The sequence below is a fragment of the Capricornis sumatraensis genome, chromosome 5, assembly GCF_032405125.1.
Source record: "Capricornis sumatraensis isolate serow.1 chromosome 5, serow.2, whole genome shotgun sequence".
Lineage (NCBI taxonomy): Eukaryota > Metazoa > Chordata > Mammalia > Artiodactyla > Bovidae > Capricornis > Capricornis sumatraensis.
In genome coordinates, this window is record NC_091073.1 from 117330737 (window position 1) to 117336113 (window position 5377).

General features: G+C 44.4%; 1 pseudogene; it reads left to right on the plus strand.

Moving 5' to 3' along the window:
* The first annotated feature begins 546 nt into the window (after positions 1-546).
* On the plus strand, positions 547-4096 carry LOC138080392 (GTPase IMAP family member 4-like; annotated as a pseudogene).
* Positions 4097-5377: the final 1281 nt, after the last annotated feature.

Genomic DNA, 5377 nt, shown 5'->3' on the forward strand with positions numbered 1-5377 from the left:
TCATTTGGGGAACAAAAATCTATAGGATTTAGTGATGGACTGTGAAGAAGTGAGGAAAGAAGTGTTTTAGAGATGACCCCGAAGTTCTGCTTGAGCCGTTTCGTGATGCCACTTACTGAAATGCGAACCAGGCTGGGGATAGAGGTCAGGGTTTCATTTTGTCCAAATTGGTTTGAGATGCCCACAAAATTGCCAAATGGAGAATTTGAATGGGATAGGAAAGGTTGGAACTCTGAGAAGGGTCTAGGCTGCAGACGATATATAAATGGCACTCAGGGCAATAATTCACTGAATAGAGGAGGGAAGGGCACCCAGAACCAGTGCCAAGGAAGCACCTGAAGCACTTACATTTATGTAAAGAAAAATGACAGTCTGAAAATGAGACTGAGAGCAGGAATAAGTATTGAGAAATAGAGGAGAGATCGAGTAGCAAGTTTCTGAAGAAAGGGAAAGTGTTGTTTACAGGAGGTTGATGTTTCTGGTTTGTTCTGCATGTCCCTGTAATAACACAGTTCTGTCTCTCTATTCCCAGGAATCCAAACCACAATGGCCACCCAGTACCTCAGTGAACCCAGGACCAGCCATGGTGAGACGCTGCTTGAGGAGGGCAGCCAGGCTTCGAGGGAGGTCTGGGACTCTCCTGCCCTGTCATCCAGCCAACATGTACAAGAGCAAAACATCTTCAACCACATTTCTCAGTTTCCCCTCATTTGCTCTGCTCTCTCATTCTCTCCACCCTCTCTGCATCCTCCTTGTGATGTAGCTTAACAGCGAGCAGGAGAAGAGTTCCAGTACCCTGACTGCTCCCGGGCTTGATGAGGTTTCTTACTTGCTGCTTCCTGCCATGTGGGCACACGGATCAAGGGTTGTGGCCTCCCAGGTAGTTTCTATGCCCCTCTCTTCAGCCTGAGAGGACTGGGAAGGAGGAACATGGGGGTGATCAATGCCTCATTCAGGCCCCAAATTTCCCTGCTCCCAGGGGCCTCCCGCTAAGCAACACACTCAACAGACTGATCACTCCGTTTCTCATATAACCCTCCCTCTACCCCTTTATCCTAGAAATAGATTCTATCATTTGAGCTTTAGCTGGTTTAGCAAATCACCCCACAATTTAGGAACCTAAAACAGCAGCCATTTAGTTGGCTTTTAATTTTGAGGGTCACTCATTTGGGCTGTGCTTGGGTCTGGACCAACCTGGCTAATCTCAGCCAGACTGACTTATGTGTGGGTGCTGGGCTGGTGGTTCAGGATGCAACACAATAATCTTGGGTAGCCTCACAGACAGGTCTGGTGGTCAGCAAGCTCTGGGTCAGCCAGCAGACAGGGATAACAGGGCCTTGTGTCCCTCATCAAGTAGGCTAGTCCAGGGCAGGTGTAGGGTTCCAAAAACCAGAAAGAGAAGGCAAAGCACAATGTGTCAGTGCTTCTGGATTCTCCGCTTAACCATGTTTCCATGATCCTATGATCCAAAGCAAGTCACATGGCCCAGTCATACTGAAGGGTTGGAGAAACAGACTCAGCATCCTGATGAGAGGAGCTGAGAATCCACCTTCCCAAGAGGCAAAAGTACAGAGATGGACTCCTTCGTGGCTATGGCTGCCATCTTCAGAGGTTGCCATCCATTCGTTATCAGAATTGGCCAGTGGTTGCAGTGTTGGCACTGGCCTTGGTGCCTTTTTACTGCTGGGCCATGAATTTCCTACAGCCTGTCTCTAAGGCCAGCCAATGCCCTGGATCTCCTTAGGTTGGAGCTTCTATTGTGAGGCCAACTATAAGAATACTCTGAATTCTTATGTACATTTTTTTAGATAAACCTTAGCCATCTCATATCCAGTGTTTGTAGCATTGGGAAATTTGCTTCTTTTATCCTGGGATTCTGGTTCTCAAATGGGGGAAACTCTGCCTTAGGGATTCAGGGAGCAGCAAACACTTCATCAGAAAGTGTGTGGGAGATGGAGACTAACTATAGATTTTGTGGACATCACAGGAGGAGTTTCTGCAAGTTCCTGGTCCCATTTGACTGATATTTTTTCATGGTTAGCCCACATCACAGAATAGACAGAAAGGGGCAAAGCAGAAGTGGAGACACCTGTTAGGAGACTACTGAGGCAGGGGTGGTGATGGAATCTGGACTGGAATGATGATCTTCAAAACAGAGACAAGCGAACAGATTTGGAGCCAAGAGAATATGCTGATGGGTTGGGTCTGGAAAGTGGGGGAAAGAGGGGAGTCAAGGGCGACTCCTAGCTTTCCAGTATGAGGACCTGGGTGAATGGTGATGGCTCTGAAAATAACCTGGAGTTGGTAACAGTGTCTATGCTATTGTGCATGGGATAATGTAGGCATTGTCTCAAAGCAAAAATGAGTACATATAACAGGATTCCTCATGCAGGAATCAGACCCTTAAGTTCAAGGGCCAGCTGGCAAGGTCTGCCTTCTTGGAAAAACAGGCTTTCACTTGTGATTGTCAATTGCCTTCCTCTGATCTTGGGTCTATGCCTGACAAATCCAGAGGACTTTGACTTTATAGACACATTGCAGAGATATGCAGAGACTTGCTGAATACAAGCACAGGAAGAGCTGGTAGATGATTTGATGTTTAAATTCAGGTTTCAATTGCTGTGCTCTACTGTTCTGATAGTCACTTTCAACTTTCCTAGGAAGTCGAATATGTATAGTCAATTTTGTGTTACCTCCTATCTTATGAAGAACAGCTACTGGTAGCAACTCAGAGTCCTCTTCTTAATCACATTGTTTCCTCCTCTATGAGCTGTTTGCTTCCACAAGGTCAGAGTAAGAGCTGAAAGGGATCCTAAAGAATATCTGTTGTTATTCCTGTTCAGTTGCTAAGTCATGCCCATGGACTGCAGCTTGCCAGGTTCCTCTGTCCTCCACTCTCTCCTGGAGTTTGTGCAAATTCATGTCCATTGATTTGATGATGCTTTCTAGCCATTTTATCCTCTGCCACCCCCTTCTCCTTTTGCCTTTAACTTTTCCCAGCATCAGAATCTTTTCCAGTGAGTCTGCTCTTTGCATCAGGTGGCCAAAGTATTGGAACTTCAGCTTCAGCATCAGTCCTTACAATGAATATTCAGGGTTGAATATTTATTCAGTGGGCGGGAGCCTTGCAGGGGAGACAGTTCAAGTTCATTCTAACATCGGGTCTTCTGTTTCCTGATGTTCCAAACCCTGGAGATTCCCAGCTGAGACTTGTCTTAGTGGGTAAGACTGGGGCAGGAAGAAGCAAAATAAGAAACAGCATCCTCAGAGAGAAAGTGTTTCCATCTAGCTTTTCAGCTGTATCCATCACCAAGCACTGTAAGAAAGGAAGCAGCACCTGGAAGGGGAGAGAGGTTGTCGTCGTGGACACACCTGGCCTCTTTGACACGGAGGCCTCAGATGCTGAGACTCTCAAGGAGATTACCCGCTGCATGGTGCTGACCTCCCCGGGGCCTCATGCTCTGCTCCTGGTCATCCCACTCAGCCATTACATGCCCAAAGACCAGAAAGCCACAGAGAAGATCCTGACGATGTTTGGAGAGAGAGCTAGGGAACACATGATTCTCTTATTCACCCGGAAAGATGACTTAGATGGCATGGATTTCCGTGATTACTTAAAACAAGCTCCTAGAGCCATCCAAGAGCTGATTTGCAAGTTCAGAGATTGCTACCATGTTTTCAACAACAAGGCCACAGGAGCTGGGCAGGAGAACCAGAAGGGGCAGTTGCTGTCCCTGGTCCAGGATGTGGTGGACAAGTGCAATGGTAGATACTACACAAATAGCCTGTATCAGAAGACCGAGGAGGAGATTCAGAAACAAATCCAAGTGTTACAAGAAAATTACAGAGAAGAGCTCGAGAAAGCTAAATCTCAGATAAAAGAGAAGTTCAAAGAGGAAATTGGAAAGCTGCAGGATGAACTAAAACAGCAAGAGTGGAAGGTGGAAATGAAAAGGCAATTGGCAAAAATGGAGGCTCACTGGGTTTCAAGGCAGCAAACAGCCAGAGATGATGTTTTGAGTCAAATAAGATACTTGAAGTCATCTTTACCTTGTTACAGGTTGCTTCCTTTGTCTTCTCTCTTTTTAAGGATTAAGCAGAAAATCTTTCTATGTTTCCTGAATATTTTCGGGTGGTCCTGCCCCATGTAACTCAGAGCATTCTCTTTTTTCTCTGAGACTCTCAGGGCTAAAGAGCGTAAAGTTCACTATTGATAATTGGTATATGTTTGATTGATTTAACAGGAAAGGGATAAATTCTCAACTTGTGAAACTCCAAAGCAGAAAGTATTGATGCTCCCTATTTGTGAATTCTTTCTCAGAAACACCAAGACAGGGAATGCAGGAGACCAAAGAAGATGGCCCTGAGCTTTCTCTCTTTATCCCTAGAAAAGATTTCCCCTCTAGATTCTTTCTAGATTGGTGGGTGATCTTCCCCTATAGCTTTTTCTCACTTATTTTGTCTTTAGACGGCACTGATCATCTTACCCTTATAGTTTATTAGAAAGATCAATTCTTTCCATTAGTCAAGCTTACAGAAGGAGATACTGATAGACATCCTTCTAGATGAATGGAAATTTATTTGCTTAGAATTTTACTGAAGGCCTCAAATTATTTCTTACGAATTGAACAAAGTTCAATGTTCCTCATCATTATGAACAAAGAGTTCTCTGCCAAATAAATCTTTCAGAACTCAACTACCTGAAATGCCAAAAATCCCAAAAGATATTCAACAGATAAGAGAATAATGCTTGGTGTGTTCAGATGTATTTTTAGGAAATCTTTGACCAACAACAACCAGTTTGCTGAATAACCAGTTCTCTCCTTTTCCTGTGAAACTAACAGCTGCCCCATGCAGATGAATTGTTTGCTTATTGTTATTTTAATAAAACTTTTCTGTTCTCTCATATTTGTGCAAATTGGAATTTTTTTTTTTTCTTGGAAAGCACCACTACTCACAAGGAGATTGCTAAGAACACAGGCATGAATTTCAGTTTTTGTAAAAGTTCAAGATGATTTTGGTGTAGACTTGGTCCACCCCCCAGACATCTCCCCTCCCCCCTTTCCCCCCAGAAGGTTTGAGCCACATTCTCAACCCCTCTGTCAGTCAAAGTCTACATTCTCCTTGGATTCACCCCTTATGTATTGGTAGATATTACGTGTAACAGAGGTTTTTGAGACCTTTGTGGCTTTCCTTTTGTAAAAACTCTTTTAAATCTATGGATAAAATAGAGACATTCCTGTCCCTTTTCTCCTCTTCCAATGGGTCCTCTTCACCTAGTAATTGTAGGCTTTCCCCAAGCACATTCCCATGTTCTCCCAACATGGTCTGGAGGTCACATGTGACCTATGCCAACTCTCCTTGCTTGGTCATCTTA